Raw genomic sequence first — 16,128 nt, forward strand, 5'->3', positions numbered from 1 at the left:
GGGAGTCACTGAAGATTTCATTATAGAACAAAGAGAATCACGGTGAAGGTTGTGCTCTGTAAACCTCAATCTGGAACAGGGATGGATTGAGTAGCGTAGCAGACAGCCCAGAATCTGGGTGACATGTGCTGTCGCACTGATGATCACCCAGGAAAGAATAAAACGTTCTATGTTTGCATGACAGCCATTATCTAAAAAGGAGAAATCAGAGACTAGGGTCACTGACACGCTTTTACCAAGACGGCTCGCCCTATGTTTGGAGAGCAAGGATGAGAGAGACGGCGACAGTACTGCTGATATTTATAGAGATTTATTTAATCATGAGGGTGGACTGTATACTGGGACCTTTTCACAGTCCCAATAAATCAATAACTTTAAGTGGAGTCAAAATACCTTTGGTTCTCTTGGGTTGTACGTGAATTCCTCACAGATTTTTACTGTTTGTTTTCATAGGGCTTCTCTGTTCTAGTGTGTTCGAAAACTACCACTCAGAGGCCTAGGAAGTTGACATTATAAACCGTGACAGGGCTCCGAAATGTCATTGGAATCCATCTTCCTGGCAGATCCCAGCAGGATACATACCTGTCTCCAGCCAGTACTAATGGTTGGCTTTGCGGAATTTCGAGGTTGTTCTGAGCACCTTCTAACATGAGCGCAACCCTTTAACAATTGGTACCCTCCAGAGAGATATTTTTATGCTTCCTTTTCCTTGTCTGATGATATTTTTGGCCCTTGCCTAGGAAATTCCCCTTTTGTCTCAGTCATTACCTGGGTGGGAGCGCCGAGAAAAAACAACAAAGGAATTCTGAGAAGAGGGTGGGTGGTGACAAGCGGACGAGTTAGCCGTTATCTTTTGGTCTTCCTGGCCATACCCAGATGTTTTGCTAAGGCTTTCTTTTTCTAAGCTGATAGTCTATCCCTAGAGTCAGCATTTTACCTTAAAATATAAATGTCCTTTTAATAAAAAGTGGGTGGTCTGTTAACTCTACACAGCCCTAAAAAGGTCTCAGTCTTGCTGTCTCTAAAAGAATATGACATTTCATGTGTCATCCAAAAAGCCAGTCTCCAAAAGCCAAACTAATTCCATTCAGAACAGCAGCAAAAAATTAAGAAAATGAGCGTCTAAAATTCTCTCGTTTGTCACTTACTTTACAAACTGTTCCCTCCGTATCTTGGTGTCCTCAAGGTTCACTGTGGAACCTTTTTTTTTTTTTTCTCTCTTTTTCCGGAGCTGAGGAATGAACCCAGGGTCTTGTGCTTGCTAGGCAAGCCCTCTACCACCGAGCTAAATCCCCAGCCCCATTGCTGTGCCTTTTAAATGTTGCTTTATGATGTATAGGAATAATGAATATCTAGCAAATCCTGTGTCTCTTGCAGAGTTTAGCTCTTCGAAAGTCGTTGACATTGTTCTGTGGAACTCCTACCCGTGGGAGTGGGGGTGTCTCTGACTCTTCCTCCCGACCTTGGGACCTTTTCCTCCTACAAGATTGCCTCTCCCAGCCCTGAAATGAGGGTTTGGGCCTAGCCTTACTATAATTTGTTATTCAGTGTTCCATTGATATCCCTGAGAGGCCTGCTATTCCCTGGAGAAAAAAATGAAGGAGTGGATGTGGAGTGGGGGAGGGAGCTGTGGAGGAGTGGAAAGAGGCGAAACTGTGGTCAGGATGGATTGTGTGAGAGAAGAATGCTTTTAAAGTTACTGACATTGAAAAAATATTATTCACAACTTCCAAGCAAAGGGATTGCCAACAAGAAGTAACTCCGCTGAGAAGTGTCAATACTTAAAGCCTTCATTGTTTATAACGTGTTTTCCAACATATTTCCAGCTCTCATCTTCATAATCGTCTTACAAGCCAGGCCACTTGTTGCTAGTGTATTTATGAAACATGGCACTATCTACCAGGTAACCCTTCCCAAGCGGCAGGAAATTTCACAGCATTCCAGACAGTGGGGAACCATTGTTCTGCTACTATCGTTGAAGAGGAAGACATTAGTGCCAGAATTTGAGTCAGTATTCCAAGGTCCCCCAGAGAGTCTTTGGAATGGGAACCACAGCCAGGTTCCATGCTTTAGAGGTGGCCAGCCCCCCTCTTGTATCAAGGGTTTATTTGTTTAAGAGGCTAGGCAAATGCTCTACCACTGAGTTCTATCTCCAACCTCCTATGGTATCGCACAGCCTGGAACAAACAAGGACAGGGATAAGGATTACCTGGAGATGACTGTGTTGGATCATCCAATGAGTCATAGCATATTAAAGCAAATTCTTTACCTTCTTGCTACTTCTTTCATAGCTATGTATGGCTTAGAACTGATTTAATTACTCGAACAGTTGAAGTCTGGGAGCCTTCATGGGTTATAGCATTTGCTACCCAAGCAAAAGGGCCTGGGCATGAATGTCTAGTACTCTCATAAAAAGCCAGGCATAGTCGCTCCTGTCACAGTTGTAACCCTAGCACTGTGAAGGCTGAGGCAGGAGGCTCACTGGAGCTCACTGGCTGCCAGGTAGCTCCAGGTTCATCGAGAGCCCCCATTTCAGGGACTAGGATAAAGAGTGACAGAGTAAGGCCCGTGATGTCCTCTCAGTCACGCACACACATGCATAAGTGTACACATGTGCACACATCACACATGCATAGATCACACTCGTACACATTAGATGCTCTCTTGGCTTTGAGTCATTATGCTTACCCCAATTTTGAATTTAACCTATAATGACAGTCACCACCCCTTCCCTTTCATTTTAGAGATTTTAACCATGGGCCTCGTACAACTGTCAGCCCCCTAAAGTTCACTCTCCACATTTATATTTAGAAATTAAATATTCAAGTGCAAAAGGACTTCAGAATTTCTCGGTAACGTTTTCTGATGGTCACATAAAAACATAAAAGAATAAATCCTTAAAGTTAAAAAGGAAGAAAGACAGATATATTTCAAAAGTGAACAGTAATACTTTTGTTCCAAAACAACTGCAGAAAGAGATTTTCACATCATTCCCGAAGCACATTGTGTCTGGGATTCCCCCTGCACAGCCTCCAGTCAGGTTTCTACATGATTTCAGGAACTTTCCTATTATGTTGCAAAATAATGGAAATATGAAAGTTTAATGAAGAAAGCCAATGTGGTCTGGTTATGTCTACACCTCCCTGTGACCTACGCAGCCTGCTTCATAACAGTCCCTCCATCTCCACTTTTATTTGGAGAGCTTTTCATTGTTGGTTTTGAAACTGTCTTCATACTCTGACGGCGAGGACATTGAACATCCATTTCCCCAAAGGGAATCGGACAATTCACAGCAGAAATTGTTGGACTTTGTGATATAATCCAGATTTGACTTATGAACATCAAGAGGTGTCTTGAGCAAAATGAAAGAAGAAAGGGTATTACAGATGGCTAAGGCAGCCCCGTAAGCTCAGCAAATTTGGTAAGACAGCAGAGGGACAGGGTAGCTCTAACCTGGTGACAGCTATCTGGTTCACTTTCAATATGGCGGACACTGCTGTGCCTGGTTCATCCTGAGTCTTTGGTATGAGGAAGTACCTCAGTGTAGCATGTATTTAAGGTGGTATAAATACAGTAAGGATGAAGTCATGATCTTTTATTTTTTTTCTTTTTTCTTTTTCGGAGCTGGGGACCGAACCCAGGGCCTTGTGCTTGCTAGGCAAGCGCTCTACCACTGAGCTAAATCCCCAACCCCTGGAGTCATGATCTTTATGAAGGAAGGTTAATGCATTCTCTAAAATGCTTAAAATCTCTGGGTTCTACTCGCCCCAAAATATTTATTGTTATTTCAGCAGACACAACACATTTCTTTTCTGAGCCTGTTTTCTTAGACATACAGAACATCAAATTTCCATTGGAAATGACCCTTTTCTTTCTGCTCTTTTTGCCCAATCTTCCATTCGCTTTTTTGGGACATTAAGCATTAGATTCCATTCTTCTTCTTTTTGTAATGGTAAGGCATTATTATTACATTGTCAAGTTGGCTTCTTTAAACCAGTCGAGCTTTCGTTTGATTATGCTCTTTTCTCTTTTAATCTTCCAATATAATATTATATTCATAGAGAAAACGTGGGGGTTTTTTCTTCCTCCTTGAAGACAAAAATAAACAGAGATTCCCTTTGAGCATGGTTCAACCATGAAAGAAGTTTATAAATTTCAAGAAAGAATAAAAATTTAAATAACGTGGTCAAAAGTTTAAGTGAGAACAGTTACCTGCCCTGTGTGAGCTTCTTGGAGATTGGACGATGAGCAGCAGAGAGCACTGAGAACTGAGGAGATCCGGGCCTTTCTTTCTTCACGTGCGCTCAATGAGTTAACTCAGTCTTGGAGCACTCAGCCAGAAAACCAAATGTTTTCTCCATTTCTTCCTCCCCTCATCTGGACAGAATGAAGGGGGAGAGAAATAAAAATAGTCCCTCTTTAGAGTTAAGTGACATTGTCCCTATTTATAAGTTCTAACTTGAAATTTATTGTCACTTTCAAAATTCCTCTCAAGCCACATAAAAGTGACTCGTGGGATCCTACTAGCCACAAAGAATTAGCAAAGCTTCCAGATCCACCTAACGCTTATTCTAGGGACTGGAGGGTGTCTTCGGTATTGTCAACAATGTTTGAAGAAAGGGCCATGTGGGCATATTGTGAGCCAGAAACTTGCTGAGGAGTTCTCACAAGCTTAATCGCTGGCATTCACGTAACCTTTCCAGAACATTCCAACGAGTAAAGGGAGCAAACCCAGATGCTACCTTTACTGAGATTGAGTACCAGAAGTGAAAGATGCTTGCTGTGCATAGTGAACAAAAGAACAAAACTTAACCTTGCACCTCTCTCCCATATAGGAGCAAGGAAGAAGTTCTCATTTTCCAGCCTTCTAGCTTCCGTTTCTCCTCTTTAAAAGTCCTATTCAAATGCCATCCCATCCAAAGAATTATTCTGGACTCCCTCACTTCTGTGTTAGAGTCCGTCTCTGCCTCTTCTTCACTGTGGCAGGGTTTCTCTCCAGCTCTCAGTAGTTACATAGGTATCTTACAGTTCTTACCACACTCTTGTACTGTAGCAAGCAGCATGCCTCAGATACCCCTAGTAAACACGCACAGGGTGGGATGATTCGAGAGTCGTCTTCCGACTCCCCACATGGCCCCGGTAAGAGCCTTCAGAATAACTGGAGGCTCAACTCCCTTGTTTGCTTATCCTGGATTGTTTGTTGAATGTCCGCTTTGTGCCAAGCCCTCAGCAAAGCCTTAAGTAAACGGTGGCACATAAAACAGAAACACCAAGTGAATAAATGACCGTAGCAAACTCCAGATGCCTAACCAGAACCAAGGGCTGCATGCGTGTTCCTTGGTAACTCAAAGGGAGATGGCAACGTTGAGCTTAATACCAATAACAAACCACGAAGTGCCTTCTCTAAACTGCCCCATCCCGGGATCTCCATACTGCGGGCGACAGAGAAAGCCTTTTAAGCTAAAAGTTTTCTTTCCCACTGTATATGGAAAAATTGACTATGCACTTTCATAGAGAAGGTCTAACTAAGAAATGTTTATATTGGAACAAGCCCCATCTCTAAATCTGGGCTTGTTACTGAATGGTATTTTGTTTCCTTGGATCAGGGAAGGGGTCTGGAAACATCTGTAACTAAGTATTGTTTTAAAATCAGCATGATTTTCCCCTCGAATAACAGATAACAGAATTCCTTCAAAGCAAACAGTCAGTCATCACTATCCATTTCCCCTCCCCACCATGCACTATTTTATTGCCATGGAGATGGCAATGCATGGGTTAGATTGGCAGCGCCGTGGGTGCCGCCATCTCCTTCTGAGTCTCTTTCCTTTTTACTTCACTTTTTTACTTCACTTCACTCTACCTTCACCCTTACTAAACGTCTATCCTACCACAGAAAAGCTGTCCAAACGGCAGTGGTTATTTGGAAGCAGAAAATTTCAAAGCTACAGATGACAGTTTATAAAATGATTCTGTAACTACCCCCCCTCCCCGCAAAACAACCATCAAAGACTCTGCTCCTGGCATGCGTGAGCTCAAAAGAAATACTTTCACTAAATGTCATCTCACCAGAGCCTCAAAACGAAATCTCCAGAGAAATGAGAAAGAAAATAAAACCATAGAAGTGCCCTCAAATATGAAAGGGACGAAAGCCCTACGCAAATGCCCGATGCTCTCCATATCCTAAAATTAATAGAAATGGTTTGTGAACAGTTCAGGGTGTTCACATTTCATGAGCAAATATTTTAGCACGTGTTCAGAGAGTTCTGGTTTGTTTTTCCTTAGCACCCCCAAATTAAAGAAGTAATGTTTGTGGGGGGGGGTGGTTGTGGCCTTCTCTTCCTTTCTCGGAGCTGAGTGTATTTATTTTCTTACGAACTGTTTGAAAACAGCCTGTCGCCACCCTACAACCACTGGACCCTGATCTGAAGGTCCATGTCAATCTTTTGAGCCTTCTTCAGAGTTTGACGCACAGCAGACAATGCCAAGTGACCCTACGGCTAACAGTTTACAAGTAAGAAAGCGAGATAGAGTCAGGGGTTACATGCTTCGTACGGTCGCACGTCTCGTAAAATATACCAAAGGAAGAATAGACATTTAGCCTACAGTCCTAAAGTTGGAACCAGTCGTAAGGTCTCTGAGCTTCACCCTTTCTCGGCGTGGAAGGACAAAGGTGTGCATTTCATGGCTCTGTCAAATTTCCAATGAGAATATTTTATTAGTATACTTTATGGGCCATATTTTTCCTGTTAGATGCATCCAGAGGTATGTCAAGCTGCCATATATTCTGCCTCGCCAGACATCTGCTTCTGGTTCACAGGGGAAACACCTGCAGGCACGCTGGTGTCTGTTACACAAAGGGCAGCCCTTCCCAGGGCCTATTGTCACATCTCTCGAATGGAACGGGGGGGGGGGGGGGGGGGGGGACAGCTGGATGTCACGCAATCAACTTCCCACAAGACGTGTTCTCTAATGAGAAATCAGAAGTGTTTACCTCACAGTCCATTTCTAGCTGCACACATAGAAACAGCTTAAAATGAAAGAACCAGCTCTAAATGATTATATTTAAGTTAAGAATGTTGCTGTGAGGCAGGCCAGATAACTACAGAGGACTGACAGGCGGTGCTTCCTCTCCAGAGTCAGACATATGCTCTTGGAGAAAATGTGAATATACTAACAGTGTTTGCTCCATCCAATCCTCTTAGCTCCCAAAAGATGCCCAGAGAGTAGTGTTCAGATATATAGCTCGGGAGGCAGAGTCAAGAAGGTATCCACAAGTTCAAAGCCAGCCAGGTCTACGTAGTTTCAAACCATCCAGGACTACAGAGTGAGACCTCCCTCAATATTGTGGGAGTGTGAAACAAGGAATTCATGTTGCTGAAATCTCCTAACTGAGACTCTGTATAAGTCTGACAGACATGAGTAAAGTTGATTTTCCTCACAGGTATCTCCTGGAGAGGGAGAGACGAACATCATGTCTCCCTCTGCCTGTCCCTACCTCTATTCTCTCTCCCTCTCTCTTTTGGTTCGTGTGTGTGTGTGTGTGTGTGTGTGTGTGTGTGTGTGTGTGTGTGTGTATGTGTGTGTGTGCGCGCGCGTGTGTGTTTGGACTTTTGGTTTGGTTTGTATCTTTTTTTTTTTTTTTTGAGTCAGGGTTTCACTATGTAGCCTTGGCTAGCCTAGAACTCCCAATGTAGGCCATGCTGGCCTCAAACTTGTAGAGATCTGTCTGCCTCCCAAGGGCAGAGGTTAAAGGTTAAAGGCTAAAGGTATGCACCTCCACCCCAACACCATCATTTTCTCTTCCTTCACCATCCTCATCAGGAAGTACGGCCAACTGCAACACAACTAAAGATGATAGATATTGCCTGGTTCTAGGTAAACAGCCTTACCGAAGTAAGGCCCTTCTTATCTCACGGTAGTCTAGTCAGCTCTGGCCATAGTCAAGACAGCCACACTCACTAAGTACCTGTTCTGTGAGGGCACTGATGGACTTCAGTAACAGATCAAACAACTCCAGTGTCTGCTGTAGAGGAAACATGTGTTCTGTGGTAGAAAGGCAGTAAACCTGTACCTCCTAACGTCACTGCTGAGCTGTGTGTCGTACAGACATGGAGAGATATAGCTCACCAAGCAGTTGCAGTTTCAACATACAACCCTTCCAGACAGGTACAAGAGGAAGGGGAAATGTTACGAGTTATTGGCCCTCTGCCTTTGTATTGGATCTAACTGCACAAATGTAGTTGGTCTTTATAACCACTGTAGACGATAGCATGGCAATAACTTTCATAAAATTAAACTGCACAAGGCAAAGTTTCCCCAGTGGTAGAGCTGAAACCGAGACCCTGATAATCTAGAGCATTCTGCTATTCCAGGTTGTCTCAAAAAAGCGTAACTGCGGAGAACAGGGGTCCCTGGAAGGAGTAGATTGCAGGACACTGTAGCCGTGCCCCTGAGGTCTGAATGCCAGAGGTATCCTAAACACGAGCGTGTGCATGAGAGAAATTCATTTGTCCACTAAAGGAGAATGCACTGAATGCCTGCTCCATGAAGGGCAGCCACACAGGCCCTCGAGATGGCACACAGGAGTGGACATTTGTTAAGATACCAAGGCAAAGGTTTTCATTATTTCCTGCCATTGGGGGAGGTGAGCTCTGAAGAGGTAGCATCCAAATGTGTATATTCCTGAAGGGCAGAGAACCTGGGGAGCTTCCGGGAGGAAAGGAAAGGACAGAGCATTTGAAAGAAAATTTCATTGCCTATGAAATTCCCTCAAGTTACTCCCTTTAACCTCCAGTTCACAGTGGTTACCTTGAGAATCAAAGCTGATTAGTTGAAACAGGTTCTTGCTTTAAATACAAATGCTTACCTGTTTTGATTCTACCAACTAAACAGGGAGAAGTGTCCCTTTTTTCAGATTTCAATAAGCTATGGAAGATTATAAATACATGACGTGTGACCCAACTTAAGATAGAGTAATTCCAATCCTTACATGTATTCAATTAAAATTTTGAGCTATTTTTCAGTCCCATGTTAGTCTATCCCAGAAATGCATCTAGAAGGAAACCTTTTCATCCCTACTACTTCTTCTCTAGGACCCCTAATGAAGCATTTAAAATTCTGTTGTCATTAAATTGAGGTTTATAAGGCCTACCCTTAAAGAGAATGCCCTACTTCAGCAAGGAACAACACTTGCCCAGGAGATAATTTAGTTTTTATTAAGTGGAAAGTTGAATTGCGGATATCTGAGAAGATAATAGGTTTGCTGTGCTTTGGGGGTCTTTATGATTTATGCCCAAGAAAGGCTAAAGGAGCCAGAGAACAGGAGGGACCATCTCTTCATTGGTGGAGAAGCAGGAGTGAGTTATCAGAGTAGGAAATAAAAGGACAACACGAAGTTTGGAACCAGTGACTCTGATAAGATCTCCCACCCTTCGGGCCAAGAGCTAAAGGCAGCTCGGAGAAACCCAGCACTGTGAAAAGCAACACTGCCCGGAGAAGCTTCTACTTTGGAGGCTACAGCTTTTACCCACAAGGCAGTGTTCTACCTGTGAAGAAAGGGGGCAACGGATCAAGAGAAAGATGTAATTGAAAGAATTTCCTTTCTCCATTCCTAACTGGTTGATAGATCGTGTGAAGGATACTCCTCTACTAAAATTCCTTTTTCACTTCATTTCTTTTCTTTTCTATAGTCACCTACTTTAGTCAGGTGGTTTATTTCGTTTTATTTTTGTGTGACAGAATCCCGTGTGTTCTGGGCTAGTCTCAAAGTCCCTATGTGGTCCAGGATGGCCTTAAACTAATCTTCCAGCCTCTATGTCCTCTCCAAGGTGCTGGAGTTAGAGGTGTGTATCCTAAGCAGCTATGGCTACGACCGTGTTGGGTAAGCACTCTACTGTTGTTGTAAAATAAATAAATAAATAAATAAATAAATAAATAAATAAATAAATAAATAAAAAAAATTTAAAAACGGCTGTCTTTTATCCCCCACTAGGTCCAGCACCTCAGTGCCCCAAGATATCTGCTGGATATCTTAAGTCTCAGTCAGCAAAGCCTCTCACCCACTTTGCTTCATCCCGTATCACACTGCCGAAGGCCTCTCTCTGAGCCTGGCAGCAATCTCTCTACCTATCTAGTTCCCAAGGCAGGTTTCCATGCCAGAAACACACATCCCAATTCCGCTGCAGCCCAGACCAGCCGCCCACACTCCCTTACACTTAAATTTACACATGAAAGAACACACAACACAGTAACCTCTGATCCAATTGATAAGATATAATTGCCCACCTAAACATACAAAGCCCAGTACACATCCATCCCTTAAGAACATTCATAACAACCTGTAAATACACAGAGCGGAATCTTAAGGTCACCTTCCATGATGTCTACCGGCTGCTCTCCCTGTCCCTTCTTCTTCCGTTCCCGTCTCCTCCCCTTCCTTCAAACTTTTCTCCCGCCCACCCTTCCTTCTCGTCCAATGACAGGCCTCCTTCTATCCTGTACCTGCCACTCACCTGTGACATCATCCCACACGCTACCAACTGAGCTCCACGCACAGCCGCAATCAATGCTTTAAATTCCCCCCTTTCCCCTTTATGTAAAGTAATAATGGGTGAAAGACTGTAAACAGCAGGCTGCAAGAACGTCATCTTAAGTTCTACAACCCAGCTCTGTTTATCTTAAATTATCGAAGAGTTTTCCTGATTTCCCCTTAGCTCCAGGCCAGCTAGAGAGAGCTTGTGTGTCTAGCCTATGGGTCACTTACGTTGTATCAATCTAAGGGTAGCTAGCGCTGGCTAGAGTTCTATTACTGGCTGCTGTCTTGGGCTCTGAGAAGAAAGTGCTCTGACTTTGGGCCCCAGTATTCCTCATAGGAAAGAAAATTGGCATATGAGCCTTTGGTACTTTAGGATTAACTTACCTGTCAGTCGGAGAATGAGTGATTCTGAGAATCAGTAACTTTGCCTTAAGAAAAACCCAACCAGGGATTGGAGAGATGTCTCAACGGTTCAGGGCACTCACTGTTCCTGCAGACCCATGTTCAATTCCCGGCACCTAGATGGTGGCTCCCAGTCATCTGTAACTCCAGTCCCAAAGGGCGCAATGCCTTCTGGTCTTTGGGGGAGTTGGGTGTACACGGTGCACATACATACATATGTGCAGGCAAACACTCCAACACATAAAAACAAATAAAACAAGTCTTTCTCTTTAAACGAAGAAAACCCTAGTCAAAATAAGCAGGTATTTAAAGCTCTCTGGGTTTCTCTAGTAGCCTAGGGTGAATAAGTTTAGCACTGAAATGAGAGGCTATCAAAATTATTAAGCGCCCATCGTGCAGAACTTAGAAGCCAGTGAGTGTCTTCTCTGTGAGAGGATGTCCCATGGGAGGGCATCGCAGCTGTAAGGTGAAAAGCAGAGGAAGAGCAAATTAAGGAAGGAAACCCTATGCTCATGCTTTAACCATGATAAAACTCCACAAGGCAAGTAGGCAGGAAGCAAGGGAAGCTACATGTGTTCATCTGAATCATTGTTAGGACTACATTACTGACTTCCTAGGGATGATGCTGGAGAACCTCACCAGGTCTAGACATGGAAATCCAGTGCACAACCTCAGTGACATCATGTGCTTTTCTCTCTTTTCTTACCTCTTTCAGACTTCCACAACAATTTGTACATTCTCTGCATAGCTTAGTAAATAAAACATTGCCAATGTAAAGGCCAAGACTTATCCAGCCCCAAACTCACCCCATTCATGGCCCTTAATGAGACTGATTTCTTCAATTCTCCTCGATGCTTCCCTCTACTTCTCTTTGTATGTGTGCATCCCTAGAGAAGGTATGGTGTTCTTTGCACATTTTAAATATAACATGACCATCATACTATTTCTTCTAAGCACATGGCTTTCCGCTCAGTAGCATAAGACTCATTCATAACTAGTAATGCCTGTACTGTGAGATCTGCTAGACTATTTTCCAAAGTGTTTGCACATTTGTTCCCCTATGCCTCATTCTTCATTGACTCATATTTTTTCCCAGATGGCATTTCTAGAAGGTCCTTGCTATTTGCCAATCACTACCTGTCAATCAGCTAGGTAGTGAGAACATGAGGTTGACTAATACAATAACACACTGCCCGTGTCTTCATGGTCCAGTCAGTGACCTCAGGGAAGCAGGGGTATAATGTTAAAATTGTGGTATTGTATTCTCTGTACTCCAATGAGATATTTGTAATGTGTCAGGTGAGTGACCAAGTCTGAGAGACTGGAAAAAAAGTTTTCCCACAGGATGGACAATGTATGCAAAGGCAAGATAGAAAAGAACACATTACATATGGGAAGTTAGGAAAGGTAGTTTTATTAGCACAGAGGGAGCCTGCATTTTATCCTGAAGAGATGTTGGGTTTCTGTAATGAAGCCTTGGATGTTTTATTGTTGGGAATTGTATTTATTCATGTAGCCATTAAGAGGCAGAAAAGTGATGTGATAAGATCTTTTAGAAGCTAATTCTGATATAAAGAGGAAACTAGGAGAGAGAAAGTCTGGTGCACATGAGTGTGTGTGTGTGTGCAAGTGTGTGCATGCGTGTGTGGGGTGCACGTGAGCGCGTACCCACCCATGCATACACATTGTGAGGGGAAAATACAATATCTTAGCAGGGAGAAATGCCCGAGATCTTGAACTAAGCCCTGGTATTGGGAGTATTTTAGAGGTAAACATCGGTTCTGTGGGATAACAATGGACAAAGGTGGCACAAGATTACCAGATGGGAACATCTACCCCAGGAGACAATGAGGAATGTTTGCATGAAGAGAATTTTAAAACTGTATTAGAACTTACTAAAATCCACCCGGTGATGTTGTTGTTCACTGTGAACATAGGACAGCTGTTCTAAACAACGTCAGGGACAAAATGCTCCTCCGTGACAAACCTTCTGCTGCCTCAGTTCTGACAAGGACTATAGTCACAGTTGAGTGTTTGAGTGTTAGCAGGCAGCAGATACCTAAACTTCAGCTAGGGCATCCCACCTGCTTGACTGTCGATCAATGGTGCGCTCTGTATTCAGCACAGACCTGAGTGTGCAGAACTTCTAATGCTGCTGTCCATCCTCACACAGGGGCTATGAGTTCAGAGAACAAGTTCCTAAGAGTTCGAGGTCCTGAGGCAGCTCCTTTGTGTTGTTCTCACGCCTGCTTATGCTGCACTCAGAACCCAGATTTGAAATGACTATTGAGGTCACTGTGATTGCAAAGAGGAGGCAGGACGTGGTGCATGTTCTTTTCTCTTCCCTGTGTTTGCAATATTTTTTTCTCATCTTGAGGTAGCCATTCTTTTCGAAGTGTTTCTAATAATTACATTTATAAAAAGCAGATTGTGTAATTTTGCAGTGTTAATCCATCACTTATTTTTTTTATATATCTTTAATACTAACTGAAATAGAATGTGATAGAGTTCCTTCTATCAGGTCCTACATGAAGTAAGAAAATAGGTGTGGGAAAGGTTATGATAATGTTGGTATGGGACTCATTAAATTCTATGTGTCTGTGGAAGCAGAGAGGACAAGTATGACCAAGCCTTGGAAGCCAGAAGTCACACACACAGTCACACACACACACACACACACACACACACACACACACACACACACACAAATCACCTTGATGAAGGAGACTGATGTCCTTGTGGAAAAACTTGATATCATCGGGCAAAGCTGTGCTGATAGAAAAGAGGGAGCGGAGTGCCCCAGAAAACACTGACACAGTAAGAACAGCGGAGGAAGGGCACTCACCCTGCCGCCCCCTAAAAATAAAGTGGAGAAAAGGATCATAGAAAAACAAGAATAGAGAGTTTCCCCTGAGAGGAGACAGAAAGAACCTCAAGGAGACAGTTAGTGTTTACTATGCAAATGGGGACAGGACCAGGGAAGCCAAGCCTTAGAGCCCCCCCCCCCCCCCCCCCCGACTTCACTCTTGGTGCCTCACTGGCTGCAGAAGCCAGATCACAGGTAGAGACACAGACTGTCATGTCCGAAGCAGAGCCAATAGACTGTCATGTCCGAAGCAGAGCCAATGTGAGTGATCCACCGGGGGAAGGCTGTCTGGGCAAGAGGAGGAAATGGAAGAGAAGCAGAGCTCAGGGAAGGTGCGCTTGGAAGTTAAAGTCAGACCGGACTCAGCACCTGCGCATGCCCTGTTTCCTCTCACTACCTTTGTGAAGAGGTGGACCGCGCTGAAATCTGAATCTGGAGTGACTGCTCAAAGGCTAAAGTTTCCCCAGCCTGTGGCACCACTGGGAGGTGGTACACTCTTTGAGATGTAGGAGCCATTAGAAGGAGCTCAGGCCATGGGAGAATTTCATCAGAGAAACAAGTATTTGAACCCCAGGTGTCCTCCCCTCCCTTCTCCTCTCCTCCCCTTTCTGGTTGCTACAAAGTAAACTGACCTCCTTCTGCCTCACACTCTGAGCCTATCATCCGTAAAAGCTACTTTGTTACTCAGATGTTTTGTTAGAGTATCAGAAAGCTGATTAAGAGAGATAGTATAAAAAAAAAATTAAAAAAAAGGGAGAGATAGTATAGTATAGGAGAAAGAAGGGAAGAAAAAAGGGAGGGGGAAAAAACGGGGAGGGGTGTCGTTCCCCAGTCACAAGCAGTGGACTGTGGATCCTGAGGAAGCAAGGCCGGAAACAGCCTGGGGTTGGAGACCTCAGGCTGTGAGTGAGCACACTAGAACAGACTCTCAGGAGACTGGCTTCAGGGAAACAGCTTAGTTTATTTTAACAGCAGAACAAAGGCTATTTAAACCTTTGAGGGGTGAGTGGTAGCTAGCAGACTGGCCAGGGCCAGGGCATGTTGAGGATGCCTCATTTGCATAAGGAGGAATTCCAGGTTCTCCTGGACATGACCTTATAAGGAGAAAGGAAGTTTATCTTGGCTACTGGCTATGTGACCTCCTCTGGCGGGACAAAGGTGGGGCACCGAGCTGCATGGTCTAGGACAGGCTGTAGTAGAATCTTACTGGCGACCTCAGAATTAGATTTTGGGGGTTTGGACACTACTAGCCCCTACTCTTGCTCCAGCCCCACAGGCAGAAGAAGGTGATACATTGATCAGTCTAAAAGCCACAGATGGGTGGACTCCAGTGCAGAAAGAGGTTCATCTTTCTTGTAATTAGAAAAAAAAAAATGTGGGATGGGTAGAAGGCATAAAGATAAGAAATCATTTAGATTTCCATCCCAGTTGCCTCTGTGTTCTATGAAAAAGGCAAAATTATGTAATGAGAGGAAAGAAATTTGGGGCACGTTTCTCTGTTCTATAACCTCACAGCAGCGTGACTTCCATGACTGCTCTCTGCACGACCTCTCGAGAGAGTCCGGGTGAGGAGCTCTGTATACAAAGCATCCTCAACACAGAAGCAGTGTCGTCCAAAGCAAGCATCGATGCTCAATACCAATTCTTGCCTGAGAAAACTGAAGAAAAGCCCTAGCCATCCGGAGCAATCCAACCTCCCAGGTTCTCGTAGAAAGAAGAGGTAATTTAGGCGAACATGTACAAGACTGCAGACCATTAAATGGTGGTCAGTGATCAAATTGAATCATCTATAAAGAGCACTTAGCTCGGTGCTGGCCTCCGTCCATAGATATTAGCTGTTGCTATTCATTCAAGAAGAAAAAGAAAAAGAAAAAGAAGAAAAATCATGGTTGCAGATGGCGGCAGTATTTGTCACTCGACAGTACGGTTCCTTGTAAATGGCTAAGAAGTCATCAAAATCCCCTAAATGGCTGCACTTGGTCATTCTCTCTACGTGATCTCATAGAGCCCTTCGGGTCTTGAAGGCTGAATTTCTTCCTTTCTTGGAAATGTGTCCATAGCCCTTGCTTGCCCCTAGTAAGTTAAATAAGACTGAGTCAGTCTTCAGAGTAAGAAAAAAAAAAATTGGCAGAGTGTAAGTTGTGTAATCAAGACCCAGAAGGCAAGGAGTGAAAAGAACAAGCCAGGGACATGAGGCAAAATGACCAAAATCTGGAGCAGAGAGCCAGATGTTAGCAGACTTATCTAAAAGCAAAACCAAGCCAAAAGTTGACAAGAAAACCCTCAAAGCTTGTTACCTATGTAAGTGCTTGATCACTACCACAGA

At 43.8% G+C, this 16,128-nt stretch overlaps 1 protein-coding gene and 1 long non-coding RNA gene across 3 annotated transcripts in view; one reads left to right on the forward strand and one right to left on the reverse strand.

Annotated features, from left to right (window-relative positions):
• Lama4 (laminin subunit alpha 4) overlaps positions 1-16,128 on the forward strand; it is a 141,963-nt gene that overhangs the window by 13,543 nt on the left and 112,292 nt on the right.
• Positions 1,775-10,420, reverse strand: LOC120098940 (uncharacterized). 2 transcript variants are annotated; one of them, XR_015645887.1, is made up of 3 exons: positions 10,371-10,420; positions 4,213-4,377; positions 1,775-4,088 (listed from the first exon to the last, which is right to left on the reverse strand). It is a non-coding gene; the product is annotated as an uncharacterized LOC120098940 (long non-coding RNA). The 2 variants fall into 2 exon arrangements; XR_015645886.1 differs by having other exon boundaries at positions 10,338-10,420.

This window comes from Rattus norvegicus, chromosome 20 (genome assembly GCF_021556685.1).
Source record: "Rattus norvegicus strain SHRSP/BbbUtx chromosome 20, alternate assembly SHRSP_T2T, whole genome shotgun sequence".
Taxonomy (NCBI): Eukaryota; Metazoa; Chordata; class Mammalia; order Rodentia; family Muridae; genus Rattus; species Rattus norvegicus.